Source organism: Palaemon carinicauda, chromosome 5, assembly GCF_036898095.1.
Source record: "Palaemon carinicauda isolate YSFRI2023 chromosome 5, ASM3689809v2, whole genome shotgun sequence".
Lineage (NCBI taxonomy): Eukaryota > Metazoa > Arthropoda > Malacostraca > Decapoda > Palaemonidae > Palaemon > Palaemon carinicauda.
The window spans coordinates 181,314,078-181,337,689 of NC_090729.1; the positions used below are offsets into that span (position 1 = coordinate 181,314,078).

At 37.2% G+C, this 23,612-nt stretch overlaps 1 protein-coding gene across 1 annotated transcript in view; it reads left to right on the forward strand.

The window, feature by feature from the left end:
• Positions 1 to 20,276: 20,276 nt before the first annotated feature.
• Positions 20,277 to 23,612, forward strand: part of LOC137640694 (uncharacterized) — an 82,967-nt gene continuing 79,631 nt past the window's right edge. Inside the window, exon 1 of the mRNA XM_068373187.1 lies at positions 20,277 to 20,716. The gene's annotated coding sequence lies outside the window, so the exon portion shown is untranslated. The remainder of the gene's footprint in view (positions 20,717 to 23,612) is intronic.

The window sequence follows — 23,612 nt, forward strand, 5'->3', positions numbered from 1 at the left end:
CTCTTGTAACTTAAAATAGATAGTCTAAAGAACATAGAAACCACTTTTTCTCTGAAAACATGGTGGGCAGTCTCTATGTGGTTAGATATAGCATTTGGACACTTGACCTGGTATATCTTCAAACCACTCGTAAATCGAAATAGTTTCACTGATTCAGGATGAAAAATAATGTGAAGGAAATTAATTGTATGTCAACTCTACTGAAGACATCCTATCTCCATTCCTTTCCATAAAAAAAAATTGTCGAACTCTATATGTCTGTTTACAAACGAGACATTTAGAACTGCCCTCAACCCACCAAGCACCTCTGACACAAGGAACAGCCTGTTACAATCCTGGAGATGGATCTATGACCTCCTTTATCATTTTCTTCTCTAGAAGTTTTGCAATCTCAATTTCAAAAGATTCAATTTGGCTGAGTTGGTTTGATTACCTGGAAAAGGAAGGGGTTCCTTTGACAAGAGAGGATTGGAGGGCAAAGGAATTTGATTTCCTTCTTACCAAGGACAGGACTTATGGATTGGGATGGTTTTACCAAATCTGATGTAAGAGGGAAAACCTTTACCCTACCAAGACCTCTCAAAAAGAACTCTCATTGAATTCTCCTATAAGATGGACAAATCTGTTTAGCCTTCTGTTAGGAATGAAACCTTGAAGGTTTATAGCTGTTTCAAAAAGATTCTCCAGGAGAGAAGTTTTAGAGCATCAGTTTGTGTTATGGAGGCCATCTGAGGTCACATAGTACCCCTCCTATTTTGAGGTAACAGCAAATATGGGGCACAATATAGGGGAAGTAATTAAAGAGTGGTTCTGTGCACCAGATACTATTCTAACCATAGAGGAGCAAAGTTGTTCTCTACTTTTAACAACAAAATTCACAGATACTGCAGATGCCTCCAAGGATCCATCCAAAACTGTTCTATCTAAACATCATCATCATCTACGCCTATTGACGCAAAGGGCCTCGGTTAGATTTCGCCAGTCGTCTCTATCTTGAGCTTTCAATTCAATACTTCTCCATGCATCACCTCCAACTAAAACTGGATGACCTGTAAACTTACATTTCATAGGAGCTAAAAAGAAAACCAACTAGAATTGGCAAAATAGAAAACATCAACTATATTCTTAATTCAATTGCCAATGAACAACTTTTTATTCAACCAACTTGAAAATCTGTATTCAAGGCCTTCTTGTTCAGATTTATAACCTACTTATGAGAATTAGCTTTATTAGGGGCAATAATGTTAGGCAATTGATTTGTTTTATAAATTAATGAAAGTTTTTGAGATAGATAAGGTTTCAACAACAGATGAGAATTAGTAGGCTTGTTTCATACCCTTAACAACAAATTATTCACTTTATCTGTGGAAACATTACAGAACTTTGTACAGTAGCAAATGTCATCCTAGACTTAGCTAATACCAATGTTAACACAGCTGGGAAAAATTCAAAATGAACTAGAGGCTGAGCTTACACCAGACTGAGCCTCACTGCCAATCAAAATGCAATACGGCACAACTGTTTTCCAGCTCCATCCGTAACTTTTAAAGAATTATTCAAAATCTGCTTTTCCTGTTCCACAAAAACAATTCAATGTACACCAATATTGATAAATGTATAAAATGGCTGCTCATGGGTACTTACTTCAGCGGGCAGAGGGATATTAGGATCAAGACTGCCTGCCCTGTCCTTTATCTCAGAATCCGGTGGTCGTATACAACCGACCCGATTGTGGAAAGACTAGTATTTTACAACAGGAGCTAAAGTAATTTGAGAGAGAGGATTGAGGAGAGGCTATCAGCTTTGACAAAATCCTTGCTGACAGGTAAATCAGATTCGATATGCATAATTTTAGGGGTAAGCCTAGGATTTAGAATAGGGCAGGCTAGGCTAAAATTGCTGGTCTCTTCAGATTATACATTGCAAAATTGGCAAGCCCTTCTGAAGTTCAATACTATTATTGCAAATTAAACTTTCGCACTCATCACATGACACTGAAAATGAGGATCATTATTGTTCTGCTATAAATTCCTTGATCAACTCACACGAATGCACAGTAAATTCAGATGAAAACATTCCCCATTAATCAGTTTATATATAACCCCTAAATCCCATAAATCAAATCTGAAGCGCAGGTTGAACAGAAATGTTTAACAACAAAAGCAGCCAGAGAACTGTAACACAAAGGAGATATGGCGTACACACTTGCATGTACTACCATACCCAACACAACAGAATTGAGAGCCTTTGTAGCTGGTTGGAACAGATTGGGTTAGTGATGAAAATGTGGGTAAATATTTACTATAGCACAACATTCCAAATGAAGAAAATGAAAAAATGTTCCTGGTGTATTTATGGTACAGTACTGTACATTTTTCATATTTTAGATTTAAGATGTTTTAAAATTCAAAAGTTATGACATACCCTTGAGACACCCTCTTAGACCGCAATATCCTTAGCATAACATAACACTAAGTCTTAACCCTGTGTTTGCTTCCTAACTAGCTTCACTCCTGGCAAGGTACCTCAAAATCATATTTCATTAATCATAAAACTGGCTTCATAATATCATATTTCAGACATACATAAAGATTTTCTGCATAAAAAATTCTCTTCTCAAATTGAATTCCAAATTACACTTCATCCTGGATGCACGCACTGTAGGGACACATTTTGGATCTTGTAAGGAGCATCTAGGTGACGTGCAGCATGGCGAGGCGAAGCATTGCGTTGCCTCTGCATAACGCACATATAGGTGAGATGCGTTTGGGTAGCGCACGAATTTCTGAGGCACGAGCTGTATCCCCCTGTTCCAAACACCTGACTGGTGTGCAACCACAACAGGCTCAAGAAAGGAGGGGTTGTCTAGTGGCGACAGGCGAGTTAATCCACGCATGCGCTCAGGTGTGTGTGTGTGCGGGGCCATGCCTATGCATGTTTTGAGAGACATACTGCTCACCAATACAGGGATCCTTGTGAAAATTCAGTTATGAGAAGCGCATGTGTTCAGAGGGAGGGTGTGGGAGGAATGATGACACCAAGCATGTCATTTCCCTCAGTGAGGAGAGCGCTTAGGAAAGCAGAAGCAAATCCATAGGATCACATACAGTTCAGTCAATTGTTTAAGCACATTCGGGATCCTGTTTGTTAATATTTAGCGTATCAGGAGCACACTGAGCAAAGACAAGGTCTGCTGCTGTTTCCAGTCTAGTCGAAAAAGGTTGTGCCCATGAAGCAACACGTTCATCGGTAAATGATGATTCAAGGTCCAATACCGCAAACTAGTAGACATGTTGCTTGCAAGAGCGCGAATCAAATTGAAGTACAGAAATGTCTTCGATAAAAGCTTTTCCCACTATGCAGGGTTGCTATTTCTAGAAAGGCATTTCCAAGTTCTTCTATCTCCGATGTCATCCATTCTGAGATCTTTCTCCTCCATATCTGCTGTTACTCACTCCATCATGCTCACAATACAAAATAAATTGGTTCCATAGTGGCTTTCGTACCAGGATTTTTTTGCATTGTGAGCTACCTTTTACATGCAAATACTGTAGCCTAATTTGTTCCAAGCCTACGAAACCAAGACATTAAATATTTATGATAAGGCTAAACTATACTAAACACAATGAAATACAATCATTTTGGATCATTCAATAATAACCAGTAAATCAAATGTATAATCAAAACATACAGTACAGTAATGCAATAATAAATGGAAAATAGTCACAAAAATGTGGAACCTTAACTTTGAAGTGAGGCGATGTCTGAAAGCGAAGTGGCAGGGCGAAAGAGGAGGATGGCAAACAACAGAAAACCTTAAAAAGTGGCAGAAAACATTAAACACTTAACTTTACAAAACACATTAACAAAGGGCAAAAAATATTGACACTTAACTTTACGATAATCTTGAAAACTAAATATCTTTTTTTTTTGCCTTTTTTTTAATTTTTTAATTTATTTTTATACTTATCATTTTGCATTTTCTAAATTTAATCATTTTCTTCATCAGTTCCACTTTTCTTTCTTTTTGAATCACTTTCAGCTTTCTATTGGCCTACTAGTATCGAAGGCCTCTTTAATAATTAACAATCCAAGGAAGCTTGTTTCTGCTTGCTTCTTAAAATGTTCCTTAAATGACTCGGGCAAACATCATTACACTCTTCAAGAATAAGACCTATGTAAACCTTTTCTAGGTGTCTCTTTTCTACAAGAGCCGCCATCTTATGATAGGCAGTTAGACCATTCTTACATCCTTAATTTCTACCGTTGTCAGAGGGTCATCCTCCTGCTCCTCACTGCTAGAGAAATGTTCTTGAATAACATTCAGTTGCATGACCTGCAACTCCTTCAGGTCATCCATCGTAAACTCCTCTTGGTGCTCCTCGAGAATTTATGTCGTCCTCATCGACTTCCAGACCCATGGACAACCCGAGTCTAATGATCTCGGCAACCTCAGATTGAGCAACAGGTTCAGGATCGTCAACACTTTGAGATTTGGCTTCAGCTTGGCCTATGTGGAAGCCCTCGAAATCTAGTGCGGAGACGGCATCAGGCCACAGCTTCTTCCATGCCTCGAAACCTCCCACCAACCTGTATCAATGAGTGAGGCATATCACAACATCGAAATGCTCCTTCCAAATTCACACATGGTGAGGTTTATGCTGCCAGTGGTTTTGAAACATCTCTAGAAGAGATATTTCGTATAGAGCTTCCTAAAGTTTGAAATCACTTGCTGGTCCATGGGCTGGAGGAGAGGGGTGGTGTTAGGAGGAAGATAAAGAACCTTGATGAAGGAATACTCTGCTAGGATATCTTCCTCGAGGCCAGTAGGGCAAGCAGGGGCATTGTCCAACACAAGTAGGCATTTCAGAGGGAGGCACTTCTTTCCAAAATGTTTTTTCACAGTTGGGCCAAAACAGAGATTTCCCCACTCAGTGAACAAGTCTCATTACCCAGCCTTTCACATTACCAGAAGCTTCTCCTTAATAACTTTGTGGGCCTTGAAGGCTCAAGGAGTCTGAGTGATACACCAGCAGGGGCTTCACCTTACAATCCCGACTAGCATTTGCACAGTGCAAGGGTAAGCCTGTCCTTCATAGGCTTATGCCCAGGTAGCTTCTTTTCTTCCACCGTGATGTAGCCTACGTCCGACGAGGCATTTTCTTCCAAAAAAGCCCAGCTTCATCACAGTTGAAGATTAGCTGAGGACTGTAGCCTTCCTGGAGTGTTAACTCATCAAACGTATTAACAAAGGCTTCGGCGGCTTTCGTGTCCGAGTTGGCAGCCTCCACATGCCGCACAACCAAATGAACGCCAGACCGTCTCTCATGAATTTTTCAAACCATCCCAGAGAAGTCTTGAATTTTGGGGGTGTCTGCTTCAATGTCCCTTCTCTTGCGTCATCTTCGGCCTGAGCATGCTTGAGAATACTGAAAATGGCGCTGGCCTTCTGGAAGATTTTTGTCTCAATGATCGTGTTACCAACGATTTCCTTACCCTTGATCCACAACGATTTCCTTACCCTTGATCCAAAGGAGAAGCAGTCTCTCCATCTCATCATGGATGTGGCTCCTCTTGCTGGAGAAAAAAGTCATACCCTTAGAACCTGTTGCTGATTTGATGGCTTTCTTCTGTTTAAGGATGGTCCCTAGCGTAGACAGATTTTGGTCATATTACTTAGCAATCACACTTAACCGCATGCCATAGAAAGCATACTCTCTTCTTTCCCTGCACATCACCAACTTTCTTGGGACCCATGGCTAATAATATACAGTACCAGTTGAATAACACAACATGATACACATCAGTAACTCCGGTAAAAGCACAAAAGTGCAATCACCAACACCAATAGCACTGCCAAAACGAAATGATCAAGGGACGTCAATAGGTTAGATGCATGATGGGATACTGTACAGTAGATGCTGACCAATAGGAGAGCAGGAAAGTATGGAGGTAACTAGCATCAGAGTAGGGAGATAACTAATGGGAGCGCGGGAGGATGGTGGCGAGCTTACAGCTGGTGGCGTGCGAATTTTAAAATCAGTCTCGGAGGTGGCAGGGTTCTCGTACCGTACAGTACAGTACCTCGTTTTGTAGCACAAAATATTTTTGCAATGTGAAGCAAAAAAATTTTCGAATCTCGATTTGCAGCATGAAAATTTTGTATGCAGAAGCTTTCGTATCAAGAGGTATTACTGGATGCGGTCTACATTCGGGAAGAAGAGCTTGTTCCTCCCGATATCATCGCCTTCTGAACTTGTAAGGGGTTGAACAGTCAGGATATCTGTTTCAAGGGCATTGTCCTAAGGCGCTGAAGATTATTTCCTTTCCAAGTTGAGATCAAGAGTTAAGAAAGAAACTTTAAAAGCAAAGTTATCTCAACTGACACAATCACAGATGCTGGTAAGAAAAACTTATTAAAAAAACCCTGGAAATTCAGCCAGTGGAAGAACACCTGTTCTTACCGATGGCTGAATTGAATGTGAGTACTCTACACCGTGAGCAAAAATGGGAGCCCGGCTTCTCAGCTCCAGGTACGTAGCTACCGGACACCTGTTTACACCTTGTTTAACTGTTGTGTTCTCCATCTACAGTGATACTCTATCCTATGTAAAGGAAAAGGGTTTGTATTTGTGGCAGAACAAATCTAGATATAAATGTTAACATGAGGGATATCAAGGTTTTTTAACTAATAAAGACACTGATGACTACAATTCTGAGCTAGGAAATATACTGTACTACTTTTATAAATTCAAGTTTTCAATTGCAGCATAGCTTCTGTACGTGAAAAGTGGTGCCTTGCTTCTTTAAAAAGTGCCAAACATCTGTTTCATTATTATTATTACTTGCTAAGCTACAACCCTAGTTGGAAAAGCAGGATGCTATAAGGTCAGGGGCCCAACAGAGAAAATAGCCCATGAGGAAAGGAAACAAGGAAAAATAAAATACTGTATTCTCAGAACAGTAACAACATTAAAATAAATATCTCCTAAATAAACTATAAAAACTTTAACAAAACAAGAGAAAGAGAAACCAGACAGAACAGCGTACCCTAGTGAATCCTCAAGCAAGAGAAATCTAACCCAAGACAGTAGAAGACCATGGCACTACCCAAGACTAGAGACCAATTTTTTGATTTTAGATTAACCTTCTCCTAGAAGAGCTGCTTACCATAGCTAAAGTTTCTTCTACCCTTACCAAGAGGAAAGTAGCCACTGAAAAAGAATTTTTTGGTAATCTGTGTTGTCAAGTATAAGGACAGAGGAGAATCTGTAAAGAATAGGCCAGAGTATTCGGTATATATGCAGGCAAAGGGAAAGTGAACCGTAACCAGAGAGAAGGATTCAATGTAGTACTGTCTGGCCAGTCAAAGAACCCCATAAGTCTCTCGCAGTAGTATCTCAACGGGTGGAAAGTGCCCTGGCTAACCTACTACCTACAAAAAGAAAAGAATGAAATAGCATCACCATTTTTTATGTTTGAATCAATAACATTGGGGTTGCAACTTTTAGAATTGATGTTCCTCCCAATAATGGCAAAGTCTATTGATATCAAATAAATTAATCATTTCACAGTCATCCAGAGAACGCTAAGCTGGCAAATCAATCTCGTACTAATGAACCCAAAACCTTGGTCTCCTAAACTCAAATAAGAGCTTCTTTACGGAAGGGTACGGGAATTTATAGTACCATAATAAACACACGATATGCAGTGTGACAAGCAAAGTACCTAAGAATATATATAATAAACTGATCTTATAGGTCCTATAGTGCATAGGATTCTCCTGCATGATAGGACCATGAAAACAGATCTTTAAGTAAGTAAACTAAAGTAGGACATGATATTAAAGATGAGGCATCTACACTCGGGGGAGTTGGCCGGTAATCTCCCCAGTCCAATAACATGTTGCTACCTAGGTATAGACAGGTTAGGACATATTTCATCATTTTTCTATAAGGAGATTACAGGAGTTCAAGATGGTTTCTGTCAGATAAGTGCATCAGAGTTTGTGGGATATTCCATATTTTCCAATATTTCCTTGCAATATTAAAAGTACAGTAATGCATCGATACATTAAGAAGCAACACCTCATATGCCATCATTATCTGTACAGTATTTCATATCTTGTGTACTGCAACACTAACCTGTATCATATTTTCTTGGGAATAAGATATCCCGGAAAATTTATGATATAATAGTGCAGTATTAGTGAAGAACAATAACTTGGTACCAGGATGAAATTGTCTTCTTACAAAAGATATGATAGGTAAGGGTTAGGGAAAATCACTGCACTTTCACAATACGTCTTAGAGACTAAAGATGTGCAAATAATAAGCCGCTAAGGTGTCTCCTCACCCAGGGTAAAACCAAGGGTGACAAGTTAGTGGCTGCTGATGAACCGAAGACCTGTCCTCCTTGAACAGTACTGAATAATAAGATATTGTACAACAAATTCATTCAATTGCCAAGAAGAATAACACAAAAGGAAAATAGAGGTAGCCTATTTTCATTCTCTTGGAAGATTGTAAAATATTATCATGTGATATCAAATATTCCAGTCACATATAAAAATACTTTCCCTGGTGTTAAACTTTATCATTTTAATACATAACAAAATATCTATTAACTTTTTTTGGCAAGTCACTTATTCTTGACAATGAATTTCCTTCACTGCTTGTCATCTGTTGTAAAACAGATGGGTAGAATTATAGTTACGGACGTAACAACATTTAGAACAGAAAAAATTTATTCCTGTAGTAAATAATGTGCTTTCACTAAATTTGACCTTTATTTCAACAGTAAATAACCCGAAAACCCATTAGACCGTCTAAGAATGTGGATATTTTTTAGAAATATATAGTAATCGTCTTTGCTCGGCTGTGTGCTCGCTTCGTTCGCAGATAAAGAAAAACATCAAGCTCCTATGTATTGGCAAGCGGTACATGCTGAGCTGTGCATGCTAATCCCATTGATTATTATTTTAGATAATTAAGTTTTTATTTGCAGGGAAAATGTGTCATTTTCGAAGAAAACGGATATTTTTCTAAGGGATACGCCTGTCTTTTAGTAGAAAAGCTTTCTCCGTCCGTAAGTATAATAAACCAACATATAACAAATGCTCTTGGGTCTGAGAAGCTTTACCAATCACCGTCCTCAGGATAGACCAAGAACAAATTTGCTTCTATTAAAAAAACAATATTCTTTTACTGCAGTTTCATTGCATCTAAAATCATCAATTTCAGAGGGTAATGTAATGGTTAAAGCAGGGAACATACATTGACACCAATGATCAATTAACCTGGTGACACCTTACTTCAACTAACATACCTCATCTTAGGGGGCTCATAAAACCACAATACTGTACTGATAGAAAAAAAAAATGTAAGCTATTTTTCATTATTGAAATGGTCATAGACAATGGCCTCAAATTGGTCTCTTAGATTTTGGATATTATTATCATCGTCCTCAAAGTTTTACTGTAAAGCAATGGGTATGGTTAATAAAAACACATGGAGTCCAAGGTTAGGTTAGGGGCGAGAGAGAGGTTTCATCACAGACGAGCGAGAGCACACAAGTAAACATTTACCACAAAACTGGTTAAATCACATTATTTTCTACAGGAAAAGATATATTTTCTGTTAAAATTATTAAATATAATGTCTTTTATTATATATTTGTTAAAATACTTAAATATAATGACTTGTTCAAATTCGGTGTTACTTAACTCACGTATGTACTGCGAACGGTAACATTAGCAACGTTACCAATGGTAGACAATGTTACCAACGTTACGGTGATATACAGCGTTACCAACGTTACGATGATATACAGCATTACCAACGTTACGATGATACACAGCGTTACAAACGTTACGGTGGAATTACTAGCGTTACGGTGGAATTACTAACATTAGCAATAATACGGTATTATTATCGTGTGTATTTTAAAGAATTTTTCAATATACCCTTTACACAATATACAGTATATAAAAGTACAAAAAGGGTACAGAACCTAACAAACCCAACTAACCTTACCTTGAAGTTCCCAGGTCACAAACATTATAATACCCTTTGTTATATCACTTCACTCACGTTACGGTAACGTTAGTACTATTACGATAACATTATATAAAATGGTTCTTGTTTCGCCATTAGCTCGCTTCACTCGCATGAAAATAAAACATCAAGCGCGTATGTACTGGTAAGCGGTAATGTTGAGTTGCGCACGAAAACATTAGTAATGTTACGCTAACGTTACCAACGTTAAATATAATGGTTCTTGTTCCTCACTTAGGATCGCAGGAAAATAAAACATCACCCTCGTATGCATTGGCAATAGGTAAAGTTTAGCTTTGCACTCTTACAAAATATAATAAAATTCACACATTAAAGTTAAAGAAATTAATGACTTACTTTTATGACCGTGACGTCGTAACTTGGAGGTCACGAGGGTGTTGAGACTGAGTCTGTGGTGTCTTAAGTGTTTTGCCTTAGATTAGCACTGCACTTGGAACACTGTAAAAGTTGGTATATTACATTACGTGATTTAAGAAAATTATCAACATTGGAATACTGTACACCCAAATAGTTTCAAGTATGGATTACTGAAGCGGTTACAATTTTCTAATACAGTGAGCCCTTGCTACTTCGCGGATCGACCATCGCGGATTCACCACTTCGCGGGTTTTTTTCATAACCCATATATATATATACATATCGCGGATTTTCCGGAAATTTCGAAAATACCGCGATATCTGAAGACCCCAAATACGATATTTAGTTATCTGTAATTCCATTAATACTGTAATTAGTAATATCTGCTCTTACTGATTGTTCATTGCATTACATATGACATATAATTCAGCACAGAAAGAAATAAAACATGAAGAGAATGTGATCATACGATAATTCAGTACTGTATACAGTACGTAGTAAAATTAAATCGAACATGAAATGCAAATCAGATGCAGTCATACCATATTAGAATGGTGTAAGGCTGCTGATGGCTACTACTGTACTACAAATGTAATGGATGTGCTTCTTTTCCATGAATCTTTTGTATGTATTCATACGTAGTACTGCATCCAATAATATTCTTTGTTGCAAAAATCACATCTCGAATAAGCGTACGAGAGAGAGAGAGAGAGAGAGAAAGAGAGACATATCCTACAACAAAACAAGCGTAAAATAGCGTACGTAAAGCTGTATTATTATTATTGTTATTATCATTATTATTGTTGTTGTTGTTATTAAAATTATTATTGTTGTTGTTGTTATTATTATTATTATTATTATTATTATTATTATCATTATTATTATTATCATTATTATTATTATCATTATTTATTATTATTACTATTATTATTATTATTATTACTGTAGAGTATACGTAGGGTACCTTGTACTTTGAATTGGTAACCTACGTAGCATATAAGACCGGTTGTGATTGGTTCAAGCGCTGATAGATGACGAATCAGAATCCAAGTTTTGTTATCTAGCCTGTGATTGGTGTTTTGCCCGCATCTCCAACCCGCAGCATCTACGTATTCGCGGTCATTTTGTCTCCCGCCGTATCGCTGTGTAGATGTTGTTAAGTTATTGTGGATTTTAATCTGTGCTGTGCGTGACTGTTTTAAGTTGAACTTTTTGTTGAACTTTCTGTTTAACCCTACTGTACAATGGCTCCCAAGCGTTCTGCTTCTACTAAGGCTGGTAGTGAGCCTAAACGTCACCGAAAGATGATGACAATTGCTGAGAAGGTGACGCTTCTCTATGTTAAAAGACGGTACAAGTTACGCGGCCGCAGCCCGCCATTTTGGAATCAACAAATCCACCGTTCGCTATATCAAGAAGGACGAGGCGAACATTAGAAAGACGGCTACGATCACCTTTAGCATATCAGCGAAGCGAGTCGTTACCACGCGTAATAAAACGATCGTTCACATGGAAGGTGCTTTAGCAGTGAGGATTGCCGACTGCCGGAAGAAGAACATAGCCTTGGATACGAACACCATCCGAAACCAAGGCTTTGAGCTTGTATGAGAATTTTGCGGCAAAAGAACCTCAAGACGACGATGGCGACCATGCTGAAGAAGATGATGATGTAGATGAACCTCAACCAGGGACATCCACTGATTCCCAGCGTCAGAAACAACGTTTTTCCGCCAGCAAAGGATGGTTCGCAAAGTTTCAGAAACGCTTCGCCCTGAAAAGCGTTTCCCTGCATGGCGAGGCTGCTTCCGCTGACACTGCCGCTGCTGAAACTTACGTGAACCAGACGTTCAAGAATATTATCGCCGAAGGTGGATACAAGCCGGAACAAGTGTTTAATATGGATGAGACCGGCTTGTTATGGAAGAGAATGCCGTCGCGAACTTTCCAGTTCAAAGAAGAAGCCAAAGCCTCTGGCTTTAAAGCATTCAAGGATCGCGTTACCCTCGTGATGTGTGGCAATGCTGCTGTATTTTTGCTAAAGCCGGGGCTTATTTACAAGTCGAAAAATCCTCGCGCTTTGAAAAATAAGAATAAGAATCTCCTTCCCGTGTACTGGATGCATAATCCAAAAGCATGGATTACGAAGATGCTGACCTCCAACTGGTTCCACCAGTGTTTCATCCCGCAAGTCAGCAAATATCTCGTAGAGAAGGGCTTGCCATTCAAGATCTTTCTCCTTATGGATAACGCTGGTGGACACGCAACTGATCTGCCACCCAACACCACGTCATTAATTCAACCGATGGACCAGGGGGTTATCAGGGCGTTCAAGGCCCTCTACACGAAGAATACCTTGGCGGACCTCGTTGCATGTGTGGTCGCTGCACAAGATGATGAGGATGAAGATTTTAACTTGAAGGCGTACTGGCAGCAGTACACCATAGCCACGTGCCTGCAGAACATTCAGAAGGCACTGCAAGAAATGAAACCTGCAACCGTGAATGCGAGCTGGAAGAAGTTGTGGCCCCAGATTGTTTACGACGACGAGGGATTTACTCCGTCTGAAATCAACCACTCTGCAATACGCAAATCTGTGCAGTTGGCTGCGATAATTGGAGGTGACGGGTTTGGCGACATGACGACTGAAGACGTTGACGAGTTGTTGGACTGCCATTCCTAGCCGCTAACTGACGCAGACCTAGAAGACCTGACGAAATCGGCCAGTGAAGAAGAGAGCGAAACACAGGAAGAGGCCCAAGAAAATGTCGAAGAAACGGGCTTAACATTAGAACGGCTTGCCAAGGCCTACAACCATGCGAAGGAGTTGAAAGAAATGTTGCAAGAGTGGGACGAGGATATGGTTCAGTCTATGCAATTCTGCAACAAGATCGATGAAGACATGACTCCCTGCAGGATGCTCTTAGAGCAAAAAAAGAAGCAGCGGCAGCAACTTCCGATCACAAAGTTCTTCCAGCCTCGCAAAAAAGAGCCAGTTCTTTCTGCTAGTACGCCTTCGGAAGAAATTGAAGAAGTTTCCCAGGAAGAAGTTGAAGAGGTGTCCCAGGAAAAGACACCTCCGTCTGAAGAGACGTAAAATACTATCATTGGCTGCACAGTAGAAGACATCATCAGCTTCATCATCATCATTTCTACTGTGCAGCAAATTCATCGCCATCATCATTCAAGTTTTTCTTGAACTTCTTTCGTGGTGAGTACAGTAACAATCTTTATTTTTTACTTTAATATTCTAACATTTTAATATTTGTGCCTGTTTTAGTTTAGTACTGTATGCATTAAGTTAAAGGGAAGGTTTTAAAAGCCTGAAGAGTATACATGTTGTAACCTATCATATTTTTTTTGTTTAAAATTTACATTTACGTACGTAAAACAATCTCTCTCTCTCTCTCTCTCTCTCTCTCTCTCTCTCTCTCTCTCTCTCTCTCTCTCTCGTAAATTGTTTTCCTGCTTTGCTACGTACAGTATTATGATTTTATATAGATACGGTAAATAATATTTGTAATAACATATTTTCTAAAAGCTTTTACTGTAAATATCATTACTGTATTTATCACTTTCATCATGCCTGTTAAATGCCTTCTTTGTTTACTGAGCGTGCTTGTTTACTGAGCGTGCTTGTTTACTGAGCGTACTTTATGACGCCGTCGCTTCACGCGGCGTCAAGAAGAAAAATATTTCATTTGGAAGTCTTTAGAAAAATTAAGTAAAACACTGGTAATAACAAAATCAACATACTGTATAATCAATATAATCGATGCAAAAACTAACCTATACACAGATGTGTACACTAAATGCGTTTGTTTCTTCATTATGATCAGAGAAACGTAAACAAAACATTGGTTGCCATTTTTTATCGTGCTTTTTGGCGTGTTTAGGAAACGCATGATATAAAATCGCCTTTAATATTTGTGCCTGTTTTAGTTTAGGGTACTGTAGTACATGCATTAAGTGTTTTGTACATTAAAGGGTAGTTTGTTAACAGTACTACGTACAAAGGAAGGTTTTAAAAGTCTGAATATACATGTTAAATAAATCAGTAAATATGGTGTCACTACTTCGCGGATTTTCACCTATCGCGGTCGGGTCTGGAACCTATCTACCGCGATAAACGAGGGTTCACTGTACAGTACTTAGATCGTAAAATACGCAAAAGACGACACTTGAACTAACATAGACCTGACTTGGGCAAAGGTTTCCACGGAAAAGGGCTTGTTGGAAGGTAGGGGTAGGGAAATATTAATCCCCCTGTGCAAACTTTACATACGTATGGGTTCGTCATTGGTTAACGGAAAAGCAACGGAGTCTAGAGAGTAAACATGAATGAACAGAATGGGAAACTTGTCCAGAGCAAGTATTTATGTGAAATATGGGAGTGACAAGGTAATAACAAAATGTATAAAAGTAATATTTGAAGATAAAATGGAATGTATGATAAATAATATTTAATGGATATATAAAATGAGGTCATTTTATAAGGTATCGGATAATAAAACGAGTAATACTGGGGTCAAACGGAATATGTATACGAGGGTATTACATAACTGATCATGTAATAGACTTGAACAGAGCTGGTAGAGAGATGAACAGTTACATTTCACGATTAGAGAAGAAGCAATCCTATTGGTGGGAGAAGTCTCTGCGCAGGGAGACATGGTTTTTGCGCAGAGAGTCAAAACCTACTTTGTACAATCGTACGTACAAGAGCATCTACAACGGGCAAGTGCTAATGTTAGCATGATACGTTAACATTTGATCTATACAGTATTACACGTTGGCAGCACTGGTTACTGTATTTTTTCATGAGACATAGTCTTTGCAACGGCACCTCCAAAATTTATCCAGCTATACTGTTTTGTAGGTATTAATTTACTTATGGACATTAATTGCTTTCAACCAAAAATATAGGTTTTTCTGTTGTATTACGGTGTGATTTGAATGATTTTGAGGTTTATTTTCATCGCAAATGAATACTTATCCTTCCACCACCCCTCCCCCTATAGATAACAATCTGGGGGAACCTCCTTGGGAAGTGGGGTTTTGGGTGGGGGAGACAAAGTAGGTAAAAATGGGGCAAAATGGAGGAAAAAAACCTAAATATAACACTCAAACATATAAAAATGGACCGGTATACAGGTATACACTGAATTCGAAATACATAAAAACACTGGAAATGGGAAAACCCGAGCCAAGAATTTTACACGAGAAAATGGCATACAAATGCACTATATGACCAGTTATTGCACGTCACATTGTAGTCGTGCACTAAACTAACCTTAATTTTCTGACCTAACCTGTCACTGAATATATCTGCACCATAATGACAATAATGCCTGATCGGTACCTAATACTACAGAAATAAATATTATACTCACTATAACTCTCAGTCTTACAAGCCTGAACAATGGGCCTCCTCCTCCTCCTCCTCCTCCTCCTCCTCCTCCTCCTCCTCCTCCTCCTCCTCCTCCTCCTGTGGCCTCTTGGGCCGTTGCCTCTCTCCTTGAGGAGGGTACAGGAATGCAGCAGTTTTACAAAAATAATGTAGTCGCTGATTTTCAGGGTATCGTTTTAAAAATAAATAGCGAGATATATATTGCTTAAAATATTGTGAACGATTTCCAGGCCGCTTGATCCACTCTTTGAGATCCCTCCAAAGTCTTTCAATATTTTGAGTATGTACCAATGAATTATCAGGGTCTACAAAGTTTTCCGAATGATTCACCGTGTTATGTATATAACCCAAAGATGACAGCTTATTATACGCACGCCACTTGTCACTATTAATACACGAGCCACTCTCAATATATTTCTGGATTAAAGGAATAAGATTTTCAGCTGAGCGTTCTCGAGGCAAAGGCTCCACTAAAGGCAGTATAAAAAATTTCTTGGATTCCCTCTCAATCCCCCCAAAAACCAAAATATCACTGAGAGGACGGCCCCTGTCAAATTTACGTTTGCCAAAATGAGATTCATCTATTTCTATTATAACACCATCACCACCAATTGGTTCTTGATTATCAAAATAATATTCAGCAACTTCACAACAAAAAGTACGCCAATCAACACTGGTTGCTCTACTATCTTAAGAGAATCTATTACAGTATGATGGTTCCACAATTTATTGACCCAATGATTAATGAATAATAATAGTTTCCAAACAGGAAGATGAGTACCATCTAAAAAGGTACCTTTATAATCTGAAACTTGATACCTACATCGCTGGCATTTTTTTGTTTTAGCAATCACCACAGTAGAACTACAATACCAAATACAGTATGCTTATCTTCTCTAAAAAGTAATGGTTTCTGACACTTAGGACACTGAACACTCAAAGGTAACACAGAATGTTCACGGAAAAAATCATATGCATATTTTGCATGTTCGGGATATGCACCACCAGGATATTTGGCTATTACCCAAAAATAATCGAGCTCACAAGAGTCACTCCAACTGCATTTCACCATCCATACCTTTTAACTGATGGCGGAAAAGAAAATCCTTGGTCTGTTGGAACCGTATTGTTTTCTGATTGGTTAACAATGAAAACGTCATAAATTGGCAGACAGTTACATAAAGTGTGACAATTGACGTCATCATCTCTTTACCGAGGACCAACCAAACCATAGTATTTTGGAGAGAATCAGGTATGTTTGTAGATGGCAGTTGTAGATTGGCTAATTGTCGAAACAGTGGCCTGAAGCACCTGTCTTCGAATAGCAAAACGTCAAAAGTATTACATAATTCCAAAAACGTTTGTTATTGGCTAAAATCAATAAGAGTTAAGCCACAAGAGATGAAACAGGTGATTTAAGTGGTTGTCGATAACAAATAAGCAAATGAACAAACTCAGGATACTGATGATTGGTGTAGAAGGCAAATATTAAGACGTCATAAAATTACTTCCAATAACAGAAGTTGAAAGGTGGAGCCAACAACCAAAACAGATTGGTTCTATGTGTACGCATTGAGAAGATAAATTTACCAGCTACTAGAATGAGATTTAAGAAGCTTCTACCTAGTAGATTGAGATTTACAGAGCTGCCCGTGCCTATGAAAAGAATAACATTGGACTTAAACTTTTTCAGGTGAACTCGCTAACGTTTTTCTTGATTTTTATAAGAATTAGGCATTTGCGACAAATAATATTATACAAAAATACTACAAAAGCCTTCCTTAACATAGAGAACTAAGTTAAAATACGCTACATTATTAATGACCATAAATGAAATAACACCGTTTTGTATTTTCCTGCGTTTATTATATATTCAAGAAGGTAATGTATAGAGAAGGAAAAGCTTGTTTTACGATTATATATCGTTTCCCCAGTATGTTTTCCCCACCCAAAACCCGGAGTTCCCTCTGGAGGTCCCCCATTATCGTAGGATATATATATATATATATATATATATATATATATATATATATATTTCTGAAACTATTAATTTGCGACGGGAACGAGTGTCACTTTCGAAGAGAGCGTAATTTTTTCTATAAAAATAAGTAGTTTTTTCCTAGGTTACATTGCCCTGTAATACACTACAATAGAGTCCTTTCAATACACGTCATCAAACTTCCGGTCCGCCATCTTGGAGGGCATACAAAGACGCGTTCAGTGAATAGCTATGGTTGAGCTGTTGAATATTTAGCCATTTCATCACATTCACATTCACACAATGCCCAGTTTTTGCGCTATTGTTGGCTGTGGGAATCGAGGACGAAGAGATGACAAGAGTTTCTACCGCATACCGGCAGTTATTCAGAATCAGGACAAAGATACAGAAGAATTATCCAAGTGCAGACGTGACTTGTGGTTGACCAGAATATCACGGGCTGATCTACGTGAATCCTCACTACCCTAAGCACGTATCTGTTCTGATTATTTCATATCAGGTCAGTCTCGGCTAGGCCCTAAAAGTATCATTATTCCTGTGTAAACATGCTATATCCGATCGCATGGGTGACTTCAAAAGTATCTTCGTCAGTTGTGTGTAGTGTGTGTGGGGGAGGGGGCATCTCAATTTTTAAACATCAAAAGGGGCATCTCAGATTTACAAAACAAAAATTAAAAGCGCCCATATTGGCTATATTAACAAAGGCTACTTACCTAGGTCTCTCTTTCGCCAAGGTGCTCATGCCTATATATAATTAAGTGTATATTTATATCTATTTTAATTTGTGTATTAAATTGTGCAGACATACAGGCCTATGTGATGAATAAACATTGATTATAAATAATAATAATAATATCTGAAAGCTGGTTTAATCCGAAGGGGTCTTCAGCTTATATATGAAACATCGAAAAAATAATTAAACTTGCGCCTTTAATTGCAAGGAGGCAAAACGATCATCCAAGAGCATTACAATAGAGTTTGTCCATCATATGTTTATATGTATATAAGAAATTATAGCATTTGTAACCAAACACAAACACAATGGTTAGGCATGAACTGATAACGATTTGACATAATAATGCAAAACTTTTACATACATTTTGACAATAAAAAATTATAATACACAAGGTTAGGCTAAATGATCAATATTAGCATTATAATTATAAACACTCTCTTCATTGGCCCAGTGTTTATCTAATTTTGGACTTGAAAGCATTAAAGGGAAAAACAACAAATTCTGGAAGCAGATTATTCAATGGAAATGTATGCCCACTCATGTTCTGGGTTGGCCGACAGTACCAAGTAGTTCACCATATCAATGTATGAAATACTGGGAAAATCCTCAATATTTTGAATGAATGAATTCTGCATTTGGTATGGATCTAGGCCATCAATTAGATCGAGTTTCTGCTTGTAAAAACGCTTATCATTACCCGAAAATTGTTTGACAAAGTCGCTCTCATTGTCCATATTCGCTGTAGCAGCCGCCATGTTTTCGCTTTGTATGCCCTCCAGCATGGCCGCCGGCGATTCCCAGTGACGTCATTGAAAGCACTCTATAATACCCAACAGACAGGTGGCCGCTATGATACATATACCCCATAAACTTTACTTCGTTGACAAGAATAAACAATAGCGGTACTGTTAAGCAATACTTTAGACTAGGCTGCTCTACGATATACACTACCGACCACAATAAAACTTGATCTAATTTAAATGGCTAAAGAGGATCACAAAGGCGGTTTAACGAGCAATAACGGAGAAACAAACCCAAGCAAAAGTATAATGAGGAACCATCGTCGTAAATTTGATTGCGCGACCCTTCGGCCATACAATCTTGCAACGCTGTTGGTCATATATAAAAAGTAGCCAACAAAAAACATGGCAATAGGATAATAGGTCACAGTGTAAAATATTGTTATGAAGGCATTCGATGAAAAGTGACTCTCGATCAATGGATAATCTTAGCAGCGCATATGGAAGGACTGTTCTAAAACACATAGACCGATAGTCATGTTCAATATGTATAAGACAATAACAAAGTAAATTATAATATACATACCAATGATCCACTAATTTGCTCCTCGTGGATCCAGAAATATTCCTAACAACGCACTGACACATTACGTAATAAACACAAGCAAAGCGGATTATAACATTACCGACCGGACGTCCAAACGTAAAACTCGGACAATGAAGGCAAGCAATGATGTTTCAAATGAGCTGCTATAGTGTACAAGTAATTGTTGAAATAATTGTTAAATGTTAATATCGATATACTGTTATGTAAATCTTGCTGTATATATCTACGTATTTGCATAATGGTATATCAATATTGACATTTAATAATGATAATATTCTTACTTGAACATTATAGCAACTCATTTGATACATTACTATTGTCTCCATGTTGATTTCGGACTTTACTGAGAGAGGTTTACGTCCCGGTAAACCCTATCATCTACATTGTTTGTGTATATTACGTCATGTGCAGTGTTTACTCTTTCATATATCTTAAGTGCTCAGGAGTAATGAGAAAATGGCATTCTATATACAATTTCTTATCGGTGAAAGCTAAATTCCTTCGGAAATTTTCGAATGAAAAAGTTACCCGTAGTGTTGGAACGCACACAAAACTGATTCGTGACCGTTCGCTAATATTAACTAGGTCAGAGCCAAGGTCGACCTTTAACGTGTACAGTGTACACATGTACACAGCCTATGACACAGGCAGTAGGCTTATGTAGTAAGGTGAGGATTACCATCCTGTTGTGACTTGGCTTGCATTCGGCTGTCACTGAATAACGGATACCTCCCCCAAGATGGGTGTCAATGTCATCCCCACCCATACGGGCTAGGTTCACTCTCCATTTAATGGTAGGATATCTATGATTGTTGTTTATGTCTATTGTAATATTATCAATGTAAACATATTTTAATAAGAATTAAAGAAGGTATATAGTATTGAAAGATCTTCTGAGAATGTCACCACTCTCCAATTGACAAAAAACTCAAACAAACCAATATTATGGTTCTATATGTACAGAAAGTTGCATATATATATATATATATATATATATATATATATATATATATATATATATATATATATATATATGTGTGTGTGTGTGTGTGTGTGTGTGTGTGTGTGTATGTGCGTGTGCAGGACAACGGCCCTAAAAATTTCCTTCCATTCCTTCTGTTAATAGTTTTATTATGCGAGTTTTAACCCGAAAGTTTTCACATTTCGTCAATCCATTGTCTTCTCTTCCTATATCTGCTTCTTTTGCAATCTGTAGGTACCCATTCCATTATTCCTAATGCCCATCTATCATCTGACATTTTCATTATGTCCGACCCATGTCCATTTCTTTTTTTCACATGTTAGAATATCCTCTATTTAGTTTGCTCCCGTATCCATGTTACACTTTTTCTGTCCAATAGTGTTAATACCACCATTATTCTTTCCATGCCTCTTTCTGTTGCAATTCCTTGTATGTATGTATATATATATATATATATATATATATATATATATATATATATATATATATATATAGAGAGAGAGAGAGAGAGAGAGAGAGAGAGAGAGAGAGAGAGAGAGAGAGAGAGAGAGAGCTTAAAGAGGTGACCATGAATAGAGAATTATGGTGGGCGACTAATCCATGAAAGGACTTGCCTTAATAGAGTATATATATAATATATATATATGTATATATATTATATACATATATATTTTATATATATATATATATTATATATATATATTATATATGAATATTATACTTATATATTACATATATATATTATATATGTATATTATATATATAATACATATATATAATATACATATAATATATATATATATATATATATATATATATATACTGTATATATTATATATGTATATATATAATATACATATATACATATAGCCTATATATATATATATATATATAGAGAGAGAGAGAGAGAGAGAGAGAGAGAGAGAGAGAGAGAGAGAGAGAGAGAGAGAGAGAGAGAGAGAGAGAGAGAGAGAGAGAGAGAGAGAGAGAGAGGAGAATAACAATACGTCATCCTCAAATTCATCCATTAACTGCTGAACTATGGATGAACCCCTTTGTGCTAAAACTTCCTCATTCCTTTTTGCTTCATTCATCTACAATATATACCCATGAGCAGTGCGTCGAACCCCTCACACATATTGCTCTACTCAAATTTACCTAGGGCTTCTTAGATATCAGGGTCCTTCCTTCCCCATATGTGTTTCACACCATCTATCCATCCATTGAATGTCATCTTTTCTGCCTACTTCCAAGCACTGCTGAAATATGTGCTCTGGTTTTCATAAGATTTTTGTCGTCCATTCTTTCCATAATAATTAACCACCTCAAAATGCTTTAAATTATCTTTTTCATCTATTCTATACTATACTTATCTTTCTTGTGTTTTGTGGATCTTCACATTTTGCACCGATTTAATTCTTTTCGCACCTCATAAATTATGAATAACTTAATTTTATTTTTTTCATCTATTCTATACTATACTTATCATTCCTGTGCTTTTGTTTATCTTCACATTTTGCACCCATTTAATTCTTTGCGCACCTCATAAATTATGAATAACTAAATTTTATTTTTTTCATCTATTCTACACTATACTTATCTTTCCTGTGCTTTTGTGGATCTTCACATTTTGCACCGATTTAATCCTTCTCACACCTCATGAATTATGAATAACTAAATTTTATTTTTTTTCATCTATTCTATACTATACTTATCTTTATTGTGTTTTTGTGTATCTTCACATTTTGCACCCATTTAGCCTAATTCTTTTCGCACCTCATAAATTATGAATAACTTAATTTTATTTGTTCATCTATTCTATACTATACTTATCTTTCCTGTTTTTTTTTGCGTATCTTCACATTTTGCACCCAAGTAATTATTCTCACACATCTTAAATTATGAATAACTTAATTCTATCATTCATTCACATTCAGCATCCAACTTTCACCTACATAAACATGAAAATCTTAAAAGTTGATCCAACAATCCTTGGTATGCATATCATCTCCAATTTCAGACCTATATCTGCTCACGATCCGTTACCTCCTATTATGTCTCACCTCATTCCCCTGCTTCCATCATCCACTGAATTTACATAAATCAGCCGTTATATCCTTAAGCTTTCCAATCCTTACATTATTAAGTCTTTTTATAGTTTATATATGAAATATCTGTTTTGATGTTGTTACTGTTTTTAAAATATTTTATTTGTTAATTATTTCTCATCGTTTACTTCCTTATTTCCTTTCCTCGCTGGGCTCTTTTTCCCCCGTTGGAGCCATTGGGCTTATAGCATCTTGCTTTTCCGACTAGGGTTGTAGCTGAGCTAATAATAATAATAATAGAAATTAATGTTTTTATTATTATTATTTTTTTATTATTAATATTTATTATTATTTTTATTATTATTATTATTATTATTAATATTTATTATTATTATTATTATTATTATTATTATTATTGTTATTAATACTTTCATGTTTTGCTTAACGCAACTCTGCCTCGCATCTATTTTAGATATTCAACAAACCTTCAGAATAATCACACCATCTCCATCGATCCAGTACTTGATTCCCGTCTAAAAGCGTATCTTTATTGCATATTTTATTCTAAGAATCATTTGTTCTTTAACTTTCTCTCTGTATTTTCTTCCATATAAAATAGATTTTTTTTATACAGCCTGAAATTTCTATCCATATTCTACG